This window comes from Molothrus aeneus, chromosome 13, assembly GCF_037042795.1.
Source record: "Molothrus aeneus isolate 106 chromosome 13, BPBGC_Maene_1.0, whole genome shotgun sequence".
Lineage (NCBI taxonomy): Eukaryota > Metazoa > Chordata > Aves > Passeriformes > Icteridae > Molothrus > Molothrus aeneus.
Genome location: NC_089658.1, coordinates 17,777,265 through 17,791,122, shown reverse-complemented (window position 1 = coordinate 17,791,122; position 13,858 = coordinate 17,777,265). Strand labels below are relative to the sequence as shown.

At 36.4% G+C, this 13,858-nt stretch overlaps 1 long non-coding RNA gene across 1 annotated transcript in view; it reads left to right on the top strand.

Annotated features, from left to right (window-relative positions):
* Positions 1–13,858, top strand: part of LOC136562322 (uncharacterized) — a 37,197-nt gene that overhangs the window by 3,024 nt on the left and 20,315 nt on the right. The gene's annotated exons all lie outside the window — the stretch shown is intronic.

The window sequence follows — 13,858 nt, the reverse complement described above, 5'->3', positions numbered from 1 at the left end:
CCAAGCTTCTGCTTCTGTGGAGCTGCCCACAGAAGGGGAGCCTGGCTTGAGGAACAAGGAACAGCTTCCATCCTTGGAGGATTGTCTTTTTTGGCATATGCTGCCACAGACAGGAAATTGAATACTGCAAGGGAGAGGAGATGAACACGTTCCTCTTTCAGTGCTGACGGACTGTTTCTACGTGACAGGATGTCAGACTTGCCTGTGTGCTGAGAGAGCAACCATGGGCTCTGCCTGGCAGCACCTGAACCAGATCTTTGGGCCCTGTGTTACGCAGCTGCCATTGATGAGGAATTGTGTTTGTGCTTCTTTATGTCCCTGCTGTGGGTATTCACAAGGGACCGACCATGCCAGTTCTGTGCTCTTTCAGATATGTCCCATTAGAATGGAATACACGTTACAGCTCTGGCTACATGGCTTCATGTGTGGCTCCAGCTTATTTATTTTTTGTCTGGGTTTGGCTTTTAGTTGTTCTGTAGACTAGGTTATTTTTGGTGCTTTCTTTGATAACTCTGTTCCTGTGACATGCTGCGGAGCCAGAACTCCTCTGGGAACATCCCAGAAATGCACACAAACATCAGCCCTGTAGCTTCTAACACTCAACATATGGAGCTTTCAGAAGGCCTGGACACCTAACAGGACTCCACAAACCCACTCTGGAAGCCTGAGAAGGGTTCCAGCAGTTTCCTCAAAGGCTGCATTCATTTCCTTGCAAGGCTTCCACAGAGGAACAGCTTGTTAGAGGGACCTGTGGAGCTTGGAAGCTTTGCCAATAATAATTCAGGCCCAATTCTGAAGTCAAATATTTAGCTAAACAGAGACTGTCTGATGAGTGGATTAAACACAGACTGCATCTGAGTGAGCTCGGCATTTCAGGTTTTTGTCAGTGTCCATTTCACGAGCCTATAATTCCATTTTTCCTGTCTTCCCAGACTCGGCTCATGCTGTGTAGTGTTTCAGACAGCACAGAGTGAGGTATTTCAGCAGAGCTGTTGCTCCTAGCTCAGGAAGCCGCCTGAATCACAAAGTGATGTTCTTTGCTTTAGGCTTAGGAATAATCCAGTATTATGGGATTGGGAGGAAATCATGTTAGAGAAACTGAAGGGTTTGTTTGTTCGTTGGTAAGAAAAAGTCTCAAGGAACCAGGCAGAGATGTCCGACAGGGCTGGTGAGTGAGCCTTGCCAGTGCACTGCATGGTGCTGACACAGATAGCTCAGTCCATATTAACAGCAACTGGAAGTTTGAGCTGGTGATTTGGCACTTCCCTCTCCTGTCACTCTCACTTCCCAAAGCCGATAGGCCTTTAAATCCCTTGTAAAGATAAATGAGCTTAAGCTTCTATGCAGCTTTGAAAGTGAAGCTTACATGTAATGAGTGCTGTGGCAGGGGTTGTTCCTGACCACCAGGCCACTCCTGTTGATCCCTGGCCTCCACATGGAGTTTATGACATATGGCCACTACATCTTCCAACTCGATATATTCTCCTTCCAGCTGTGGAGAATTGGGCTCCTGCAGGAATACGTGAGAGGCAAAAAAATACCTCCCCAGTGTCTTTTGTACCTGAATGATACCTGAGAAATAACTGTAGGAGAAAAAATTTGTTATTTCTGTGATACTTGGCTGAGGGAGGTCTATATGAGCCCATTGTGTTCAGACTTAGTGCCTGAGGACCAGGTTTGGCCAGTAGTTTGGTCTTAAAATATCTACTGTGTGACCAAAAGCAAATGTAGCAGGAAAGGATCTAAAGGCAGAATAATCTTTCCTGAATTTAAGAAGAGAAATGGAGTGATGGAGCTGGAGTCACTGCCCTCCCTCGTTTGAATGTGACGGTTAACTGAGCAAGTGTTTGGTTATGGGAGGTGGGAAGGGCTGCCTCGTATAAACCAAGCTATAATTGGGACACTGCATCCTAATCCCCTCACTGACATGCCTGCAGGCAATGTTTTTATTCTCACTTTACTGCATGTGTAAAAAGAGGGAGGATCCTCTGCTTCCTGGGCCTCTGAGGATTGTCTGGCTCCTAAAGGCGATCTCTCCCTGTTCTTTTCAAGACAAAAGTACAGCTGAAATGTAGGATCTTTTAACCATAAACCCAAAGTGCTGAAACCTACTTCCAGAGGCACAGCCCTGAGCTGCTCTTATGCCATGCTGAACGACTCAGTGCAAAACTTGAAGTGAAACAGAAAATTGGGTTTGAGGATTTAATAAAAGCTAAGTGGAAGCAAAGGGTTGCTCAGTGATGCCATTGCTCCCTTCTAATCTGACCCCCATGCAGTCCAACAGGAGCAGGCAAGCACAGTGCAGCTTTGGAAGTGTTTCATTTCTGTCTCTCAGCAATTTTCTTCCAGAGCCCAAAACATCTGTGTCTGCCTCCAGCCACATGCAAGTGCACTGGGAGCATTTTGTTCCAAGCCTAATGAGTAATTTTATGGTCTTGGAATTGGAGGCAGGGGGAGGGGGCTGGGACAGCAGCCGGAGTCTTGTGTTCTACAAGGAGCTCTGCTGATGTCACATTGTAGCCTGATGATTTTTACTTTACTGCAGCCCACCAGGCTTCCCTTTAAAGTTGCCTGCTGGAGTTGCTGGTGATCATGCTCTGACATGGGCTTCTGCATTCCCAGGGCTTCTTCTCTGCTGGGCTCAACAAGCAACATGGAAAATAATGACACCAGTGGAGAGGAGGTGGGGGAGCTCAGCTGGGCGTCAGCTCCACTCTGCATGTGGAGAGAGCACACGTGAATGCAGAAAGCACACTTTGCCTATCCTGCCTCTGGCTTCAGTGCTCAGGAGGAATGAGGGAACAAACAACCCCGGGCAGATGTGTAATCACATCACTCAGGTGTTGAGCAGATGGTGTTGAGATGTGGTGATACACATGGTCAGAGAACAGGTACAGAATGAACTGAACCCAAATTGTCACTGATATCAGCAGCGTTTTTAAAGCACAACTCCAGCTTTCTCTTTGAGAAGAACAGGGTTATCTGTAGAGAGAGATAATCTGTACACAGCACAGGAAACAGAAGGCAGATGTTGTCATATGTTTATCATATATTTCCACCAGGAGGTCTTCCTTTGGGACAGGCTTGCAGATCCTAGGCCCTGGAGCAGGACTTGCGCATGGAGGGACCATGCTGTGTTTATCCAGGTCAGATTATACAGAGCTCTTCCTCCACCTGCCCAAGCTCTCTTGGTCTGAAAAGCAAGTTTATATTCACTCACTGTGACTCAGCCATAGAGTCTGACTCATTTTCTTGCTGTTACTCATAGAAGAAAAAAGCCAAATGGCAACCAGTCTGTGCCTGTAGCCACCTGTAATTCTCCAGCTTTCTGCTGTTTTGCTCTGGATGAGTTTCTGTTTATCGACACTAACACACTTACCTTGCTGGAGCTTTTAATACTTCTTTCTACAGAGGAAGACTGATTAGAAAATAAAATTTTCTACCCCTAAAGCGAAGAGGAAGTGTGCTGAATCTCCATGGCTGCTTGTGGAGTTCCTGAAATAGGACTATTTCAAGTGGACACTTCACAAAGACAGTAGTAACAGGATGGGACCAGATGGAGCAACCACCAGGCAGAGCTGGGAGCAGCTGCAGAATTGCTGCAGCTCCTGAGCTGACCTCTGTGGTCTGGAGGAGGTTGCTGGTGGTCTGTCTCCTAAAGGTGCTCAGTACTAGGAGCTCCTGCTTCCAGCAGCAATGATGTGTTGGTCACCAGAAATCTGTCTCACCCACTCTCTGGGCTGGACTCCCCACTTCAATGGAAGGACTTGAGCTGCTTGGGGTTCTCTGGGCTGCCAGTCCTCAAAGAAAGGGATGGTATTTTACTTTGTGTAAGCCTCTGTTGCACTGCCAGCTCAGGAGTCTCTGCTCATTTCAGACCTGGCTGTTGCTCACTTGCACATATTTTGTCCTCTCATCAGGGTGCAGGGAAACACCAGGCTCTGATTCCTTCTCTTGCAGTGTGATGGGCGGCTTATTCTGTGCCAGAGACAGAAGCATGAGTCAGAGTTGAAAACCTCACCCAAGAGAAGCTTTAGCTGTGAGGTGGGAATTGGTGCCTGCCACTACAGCTGGGCCAAACCCAGCCTTGTCCGTTTCAGCTTCATTCCATGTAAAAGCTGCACAAGAGAGCACAGTGCAAAGCTCTAGGTGGGTGGGCTGTCCTGAGGACAAGGAGGTATCCTGGGTATCGAGCAGGGCTGTGTTACAGCTAAGGCAGTTTCCTCTTGGTTATGGGACGCTGAGGTTCAAGTCAACAGGCTGAATCTTCCAGAGGGGAACTTGGCCTTAAACCTGGCTCTCCCTTCTTAGTGGCCTGCTGCTGGGTGGGAGGCCACCCACCATGGGGTTCTGCTCTTTCATCATTCTCCTGGATCCCATCTTAAGAGTTTTGATAAGAATCGTTCCACAAATTCTCAAACGAAAAGCTGGGGTTTTGGTTATTTTCTGGTGGAAAAATATTTAATTGGAAATATTCCTTGGCACGCTTTCAGCTGGTACACTGCCTTCCCTTCTCTGAAAATATTGCTCATTTTGAGTGCAAATGCTTCTTGTGAGGGTTTTGGGGTTTTTTTGATTGCAATCCCTCACTTGGGTTCCTTTTTGCCTCAAGCAGATGATGGGAGTTGCCCTCTTGTTACGTGGCACTGAAGTGACGTCCTGGGGCTGCCTGCATGTCCTGCAGCCCTTCATGGCAGGGCATGGCTGAGCTCCCTGCAGTAGCTGTGGCATGCAGGGAGCAGGCACTGCCCTGTAGGGAGCAGGCACTGCCCTGCTGTTCCTGCCTGCCTGCTCTCAGTGCCCGCCACCGCCCCCAGCTCTGGCAGCCGTGCCTGCAGAAAGCTCTGCGGGCAGTGGAAGTGAGCTGGTTTCTTCATGACAATGTAGTTATCCTTTTAAGGGAAAATTCCCTCGGGGAGCCAGCCCTCAATTACCTCCTGCTCCAGTGCCGTCTTGCTGGAGGTGGCTTGTAACACAGCTGAGTTACAGCCACAGGAACTCAGCTGAGTGCCCAACCACTTGGAAAAAAATCATAATTAAACTCTGTTGGCCTCTGTTGGTTGCTGAATCTAGAAATTGGGGTCAGAACCCAGTGGCTGGCTCTCCTCATCAGTGCATTTGTGCAGAACCAATCTGTGGATGCTACATCTTCAAACCCAGATGCTTTCTATTCCCACAGTATTTCTGGCATGTGCAGACCCCTGTGTGCCTGTTCTTCCCTAAAGCAGTTAGTTGCAATATTTGGAGCTCTAGGTAGGACAGGACTGGTGATAATTAACCAATGCAGGTATCTGCTAAATGCCAGGGGACTGGGGTGGGCAGTGGCTGCATTTCAATTTGCTGTTATTCACTGTGGTGAATGGGAAGGGTCCTCCAAGGGTCCTGATTTGGAGGCTGAAAAATTCCTTCTGTTCTGCTGACAGGTCTCACAGGCCATGGGAGGGATGTCTAACCAGGATGGGGCTGCTGTGGATGTTGCCCTCTGCCTCTGTCTCAATGAGCAGAACAGGAGCTGTAGAGAAGAGCCTGTGCTCTTCCTATTCTATAGGAATGGTGGCCTTGGCTGCAAGCCCCCAGATTTACATCTCTTGTGTTTAGTGCTGAAAATACTTTGATTCCAAACAAGCAGCTTACTAGAAGAACATGACATTCTTAAATGCAGACTTTTCACAGGAATGAGACCAGACTCCTTACAGACGTTCTGAGGATTCCTTCTGATGTCTGTAAATTTACTGGGATTGTGTGGGCATTTTATCTCATTTAAAAAACCAACCCTGTACCTGTGCAGCTACTGTTATCTTGAGACAAAATAAATGGACCACATCTCGTGGACTGCCTGGATCATCTCAGAATGAAACAATGTCCCTTTGAGGAGCAGAGGAGCCAGGCTGGAACCTTGTGCCTCATTTTGAATGAAATGGGCAGGAATCCTACTTTGCCTAGATTGGACTGAAAAAGTTTTCACATCTTCTCAGCTTTCCCAAGTGCTTAAATTTTCTTCCCTTTAGCTAGAGCAAGGAAAAACATTTTAAAAATTTTAAAACTTTTGTGATAAAACAAGGAGCAATCACATGAGCTCCATCAAGATATGTAATTTCATATTAAAAAAAATACTTGGGTTACTTAAGAAATTGTAAGCCAAAGTGTTGCAATCATGTTTTTGAGCTGCAGAGCAAAATTGTCACCTTTTGAAATGTCAGCTTCTCAAAATTATTTTTTGTACAGTTTTTTAAACCAGCACACCTTTCCCTATCTTCAGTTCTCTGATAACAGCCTTGCATTGCTGTTTTGACCTGAAAATGTTTTGCCAGAAAATTCACCAGCAACTCCCAGAGGCCCTGATTCCACTCTAGGTAGGTGGTTTTGAACCCACCTGGATGGAAGAGCAGAAGTGTGGCTAAGCTGAGAGCAGTCCTGCCCTTTGAGTACATGACTATTGTTTGCACTGCTTACCTTTCACAAGTTCATTAGCTCTTGGCCATGGAAAACAAGTGGAATATATTTGCCTTGCTCAGGAAATTCAGCCCATGCTGTTGAAAATTCAGCATTGCTCCAGAGAAAGAACCTGTCAAAAGCTCTGTGGTTGGAGAGCAGGGTTATCCACGGGCTGGGGTATCTCCTGTGATCTCCCATATGACATCTGGCCATGTTTTTTTCTTTGAACTTCCCCTCACCAGTCTCTTGCAAAGCTGTACAATAATGAAGAGCTGGGCAGTGCTTTGCTGTCATGGTGATGTGGTCTCAACAAACCCAGAAGACCTTGCCAGCATTTCAAAACTCACTTCTTGTTGCAAATGAAATAGCTGAGGAACTTGCAGTTTTGTTTGCACAGATCCTTGCCCAGTTAGTCATGCTGGCTTGCATATCTGTTGGACTTCTGGAGATCTTCTGTTTTATCAATTTCAGTGATAAATATCCCAGTGTGCCGTGGTGTGCTAGATAACTTTTATCTAAAACAGATTAGAATTTGTCCTCTAAGAAACATTTCTTTCTGTGCAAGGCATGTTTCTCTGGAATGAAAAAATATATTTCCTCCAAAACTAAAGTTTTTGTGGAATGGAAAAGGAAAAATATTAATACAGTTAAGAACTTCACAAGCATCTGAAACTATTTAGAGACCAAGAGGGAATTAAATGTTTCAATAAAGGGTAAAGAAAAGAAAAGTCAGTTATCAGCATTCAAATATCCTCATTTCTGAATTTGTCCTGCTGTGTAGTTCTGTGGGGAAGGAGATTTTGAATCTGTTTGCATTGCATAAATGTCATATCCTTACCCATGCATGACAGCTAGTACTTGGCATTGCATTCCCACTCCTGCCCTCTTCCTGCCTCTGACCTCTTCTCCTCATAGTCTCTGCTCCACATGGCTTTGTCCTTTCCCCCAGAATATCTCCAAAATATTTCAAATACTTATTTCTTTTTTTAAATCAACAATATCTTAGATATCATAGATATATATAGTATTTTCATAGTATGTCTTATCCACTTATGGCTTGGGAATACAAGTTCTTTCACTGTCATATTGTCCAAAACAAGCAGAATTTGGATGTTCATCCCAATCTCTGTTGAGGGTTAGAAAAGTCATCAAGGGACAAGTTCTCAGAATTGGCTTTGTTTGTTTGTTTTTTTTCTGTTTTTAGAGGCACTTCATACAAATAAAAATAAAATAAATGCTTTAAAAATAGAAAAATTAAAACAAAAAATTAAAAAAATAAAATTAAAAATTAAAATAAAAAGCTTAAAAATAGAAAAATCAAAAATAAAAATTAAATAAAAAATAAAAAATAAAAAAATAAATGCTTTAAAAATAGAAAAATCAAAAATAAAAATGAAATAAAAAATAAAAAAGAAAAAAATAAATGCTTTAAAAAGAAAAAAATCAAAAATAAAAATTAAATAAAAAATAAAATTAAAAAATAAAAGAAATAGAAAAATTAAAACTAAAAATTAAAGATAAAAATAAAATTAAAAAAATAAAAAAGCTGTAAAAATAGAAAAATTAAAAATAAAAATTCAATAAAAATAAAAAATAAAATTAATTAAAAAATAATGAAAAACAAAATAAAATCCATAAAGTGCTGTAAAGTACCGTTAAAGTTCCATAAAAGGTAGTGCCGTGAAGCGCACTTAATAAGAAATAAAATTAAAAAAATAAAATAAAAAGCTTTAAAAAAGAAATATTAAAAATAAAAACTATATAAAAAATAAAATTAAAAAATAAAATAAAACGCTTTAAAAATAGAAAAATTGAAAATAAAAATTAAATAAAAATAAAATTAGAAAAATATAATAAAAAGCTTTAAAAATAGAAAACTTAAAAATAAAGATGAAATAAAAATAAAATTAAAAAATAAAATAAAAAGCTTTAAAAATAAAAAAATTAAACATAAAAATGAAATAAGAAATAAAATTAAAAAAAATAAAAAGCATTAAAAAAGAAATATTAAAAATAAAACCTAAATCAAAAGTAAAATTAGAAAATTAAAATAAAAAGCTTTAAAAATGGAAAAATAGAAAAATAAAGATTAAATAAAAATAAAATTAAAAAATTAATATAAAAAAGCTTTAAAAAAGAAATATTAAAAATAAAAATTAAATAAAAAATAAAATTAAAAAAATAAAATAAAATGCTTTAAAAATAGAAAAATTAAAAATAAAAATTAAGTAAAAAAAATTAGAAAAATAAAATAAAAACTTTAAAAATAAAAAAATTAAACATAAAAATGAAATAAAAAATAAAATAAAAATATTTTAAAATAGATAAAAATAAAGCTTAAATAAAAAATAAAATTAAAAAAATAAAATAAAAAGTTTGAAAAAATAGAAACATTGAAAATAAAAATTTAATAAAAAAATAAAATTAAAAAAAGGTTTAAAAACAGAAAAATTAAAAACAGAAATTAAATAAAAAATAAAAATAAAAAATAAAATAAAAAGCTTTAAAAAAGAAATATTAAAAATAAAACTAAAAAAAAATAAAATTAAAAAAATAAAATAAAATGCTTTAAAAATAGAAAAATTGAAAATAAAATTAAATACGAAATAAAATTAGAAAAATAAAATAAAAAGCTTTTAAAATAGAAAAATTAAAAATAAAAATTAAATAAGAAATAAATTTAAAAAAATAAAATAAAAAGCTTTAAAAAAGAAATATTAAAAATAAAAACTATATAAAAAATAAAATTGAAAAATAAAATAAAACGCTTTAAAAATAGAAAAATTGAAAATAAAAATTAAATAAAAATAAAATTAGAAAAATATAATAAAAAGCTTTAAAAATAGAAAACTTAAAAATAAAGATGAAATAAAAATAAAATTAAAAAATAAAATAAAAAGCTTTAAAAATAAAAAAATTAAACATAAAAATGAAATAAGAAATAAAATTAAAAAAATAAAAAGCATTAAAAAAGAAATATTAAAAATAAAACCTAAATCAAAAGTAAAATTAGAAAATTAAAATAAAAAGATTTAAAATGGAAAAATAGAAAAATAAAGATTAAATAAAAATAAAATTAAAAAATTAATATAAAAAAGCTTTAAAAAAGAAATATTAAAAATAAAAACTAAATAAAAAATAAAATTAAAAAATAAAATAAAATGCTTTAAAAATAGAAAAATTGAAAATAAAAATTAAATACGAAATAAAATTTAAAAAATAAAATAAAAAGCTTTAAAAATAGAAAAATTAAAAATAAAAACTAAATCAAAATAAAATTAGAAAATTAAAATAAAAAGCTTTAAAAATAGAAAAATAGAAAAATAAAGATTAAATAAAAAATAAAATTAAAAAAATAAAATTAATTAAAAATAAATGAAAAACAAAATAAAAGCGTAAATGTTCCATAAAAGGTAGTGCCACAAAATGTGACTGTCGCAAAAGGTGCCGTAAAGCGCGAGTGTCGTAAAACTGCCGTAAAGCGCGACTGTCGTAAAAGGTGCGACAGTCGCGCTTTACGGCACCTTTTGCGACAGTCGCGCTTTACGGCAGTTTTACGACAGTCGCGCTTTACGGCACCTTTCACGACAGTCGCGCTTTACGGCACTTTTGCGACAGTCGCGCTTTACGGCACCTTTTGCGACAGTCGCGCTTTACGGCACTTTTGCGACAGTCGCGCTTTACGGCAGTTTTACGACAGTCGCGCTTTACGGCACCTTTTACGACAGTCGCGCTTTACGGCACCTTTTGCGACAGTCGCGCTTTACGACACCTTTTACGACAGTCGCGCTTTACGGCACCTTTTGCGACAGTCGCGCTTTACGGCCCATTTTACGACAGTCGCGCTTTACGGCACCTTTTGCGACAGTCGCGCTTTACGACACCTTTTACGACAGTCGCGCTTTACGGCACCTTTTGCGACAGTCGCGCTTTACGGCACCTTTTGCGACAGTCGCGCTTTACGACACCTTTTACGACAGTCGCGCTTTACGGCACCTTTTGCGACAGTCGCGCTTTACGGCCCATTTTACGACAGTCGCGCTTTCCGACACCTTTTACGACAGTCGCGCTTTACGGCAGTTTTACGACAGTCGCGCTTTACGGCACCTTTTGCGATAGTCGCGCTTTACGGCCCATTTTACGACAGTCGCGCTTTACGGCACCTTTTGCGACAGTCGCGCTTTACGGCCCATTTTACGACAGTCGCGCTTTACGGCAGTTTTACGACAGTCGCGCTTTACGGCACCTTTTACGACAGTCGCGCTTTACGGCAGTTTTGCGACAGTCGTGCTTTACGGCACCTTTTGCGACAGTCGCGCTTTACGGCAGTTTTACGACAGTCGCGCTTTACGGCAGTTTTGCGACAGTCGTGCTTTACGGCACCTTTTGCGACAGTCGCGCTTTACGGCAGTTTTGCGACAGTCGCGCTTTACGGCACCTTTTGCGACAGTCACATTTTGTGGCACTACCTTCCATGGAACATTTATGGTTTTTATTTTGTTTTTCATTTATTTTTAATTAATTTTATTTTTTTAATTTTATTTTTTATTTAATCTTTATTTTTCTATTTTTCTATTTTTAAAGCTTTTTATTTTAATTTTCTAATTTTATTTTTTATTTAGTTTTTATTTTTAATTTTTCTATTTTTAAAGCTTTTTATTTTTTTTAATTTTATTTTTATTTAATTTTTATTTTCAATTTTTCTATTTTTAAAGCATTTTATTTTATTTTTTTAATTTTATTTTTTATTTAGTTTTTATTTTTAATATTTCTTTTTTAAAGCCTTTTATATTAATTTTTTAATTTTATTTTTATTTAATCTTTATTTTTCTATTTTTCCATTTTTAAAGCTTTTTATTTTAATTTTCTAATTTTACTTTTGATTTAGGTTTTATTTTTAATATTTCTTTTTTAATGCTTTTTATTTTTTTTTAATTTTATTTCTTATTTCATTTTTATGTTTAATTTTTTTATTTTTAAAGCTTTTTATTTTATTTTTTAATTTTATTTTTATTTCATCTTTATTTTCAAGTTTTCTATTTTTAAAGCTTTTTATTATATTTTTCTAATTTTATTTTAATTTAATTTTTATTTTCAATTTTTCTATTTTTAAAGCGTTTTATTTTATTTTTAATTTTATTTTTTATATAGTTTTTATTTTTAATATTTCTTTTTTAAAGCTTTTTATTTTATTTTTTTAATTTTATTTCTTATTTAATTTTTATTTTTAATTTTTCTATTTTTAAAGCTTTTTATTTTATTTTTTTAATTTTATTTCGTATTTAATTTTTATTTTCAATTTTTCTATTTTTAAAGCATTTTATTTTATTTTTTTAATTTTTTTTTGTTTTTATTTTTAATATTTCTTTTTTAAAGCTTTTTATTTTATTTTTTATTTTTATTTTTTATTTAATTTCTGTTTTTAATTTTTCTGTTTTTAAACCTTTTTTTAATTTTATTTTTTTATTAAATTTTTATTTTCAATGTTTCTATTTTTTCAAGCTTTTTATTTTATTTTTTAAATTTTATTTTTTATTTAAGCTTTATTTTTATCTATTTTAAAATATTTTTATTTTATTTTTTATTTCATTTTTATGTTTAATTTTTTTATTTTTAAAGTTTTTATTTTATTTTTCTAATTTTTTTTACTTAATTTTTATTTTTAATTTTTCTATTTTTAAAGCTTTTAATTTTTTAATTTTATTTTTTACTTGATTTTTAAAAAAAATTTCTATTTTTAAAGCTTTTATTTTTTTTTATTTTATTTTTTATTTAATTTTTATTTTTATTTTTTCTATTTTTAAAGTTTTTTATTTTATTTTATTTGGTGCTGCCCAGACCAACTCAAGCTGGTGATTGTGGTTGTGTTTGAGGGTCTTGCATTATGGCACTACCTTTTATGTAACTTTTACGGCACTTTACAGTTTTTATTTTGTTTTTCATTTATTTTAAATTAATTTTGTTATTTTAATTTTATTTAAATTTTATTTTTAATTTTTCTATTTTTAAAGCATTGTTTTACATTTTATTTGGTGCTGCCCAAACCTGCTGTAGTGCATTTTTATACTTTTTAATACTTAGAAGTAATTTTCTTTTGTATCCCCATATTTTTCCCAAATGGTTTATCCCAGACTGTGCCCCCCTCCCTTTACCTGTCTTATCCCTCTCCCCAGATGAGATCATCCCCAAACCCCCACCCTGGCTCTCTGTCAATCACTCAGCCTCCCATCCCCTCCATGCAGAAGTTTCAGTCCAAGTTGTCGAGTGATCAGCCAGAGGCTGGGGGTCAGCCCCCCAAGCCTTGCCCCATATGCTGTCCTATATGTCTATCCCCCAGCATCCATCCCTTAGGGTCACTTAATGGTTGGTAGGATGTTATCTACTGTCGGTCATCGGATATTCTGGTTATTCAGTGTTTATTGCAAAATGTCACTAGTTCACCAACTAAAAATAAAAGTATCTGCTGCAGGAGAATGGGTTTGGAGCCCACCTCTTCAAAGCTCTGTGCCTTTGCCTTCATTCTGCAGGGTGAGAGGCTCTGTCATCTCTCCTGGGTGCACCACAAGGCAAAATTAATTCATGGCTGCAAAACACCTTTAGGTCTTTGTACCGGAAGACACTATAAAAGAACCACCAAGAGAGGCAGTTCTAGCCTTGAACATTTTGATGCCTTTAATTATTTTATTTTGAGCTAGTAATTTTAAAATTCATTTCAAGAATGCCCATGTTCTGAAGCAAAAACATCTTTCATGGGGTGGAAATAGGAAATGTAAAAATGGGGATTGTAGATGCAGGGGATGTAAAAACTGGGTTGTGAATCTGATGACGGTGGGAGTAAAGATTTTCTTGGCAGCTGCACAACTAAAACTTTTGTAAAGTTTCTGTCAACAGAGTTTTGAGCTTTCTAGAGCTCAGTTGTTCTGGCAGAGAAGGGGCATGAGATGGAAAAGTAAGGAAAGATGAGAACTGAAATGTAGAGCAGAAGAAGAGGATCCATTTTGGGAGAGCAGGCCAGGCTGAGGAGATGTGAGCAGGGTCTGCAGGGGCACCACACTGATCATCTCACAACTCCTCAGTGAGAGGGAGGCCAGGGTTAAAGACCTGAACAGCCTGTGAGGTTTATCATTCCCTGAGTCTGTTAATGTTTTGTAACATCTCCTACCAATGGTTATCACAGGAATATGGTGGCTGGTAGCTGTGAGGTAAGGCTCTAGAACACAGTGACGAAGTTTCCTGGAATACATTAAGCACTGGCTTTTTGAAGTGTGTGAATTTTCACAGCATAACAAAAGAGTGATCCCCATTCTCTAAACACTGTGGGTACCTTTCGTGTCTATGAATTTTCTGAGTCTTAAACTGGAAAGGAGAAATGTTGGAGAGCTTCACTCTTGATGACTCATGTTTAAGATAAAACACGCATTTT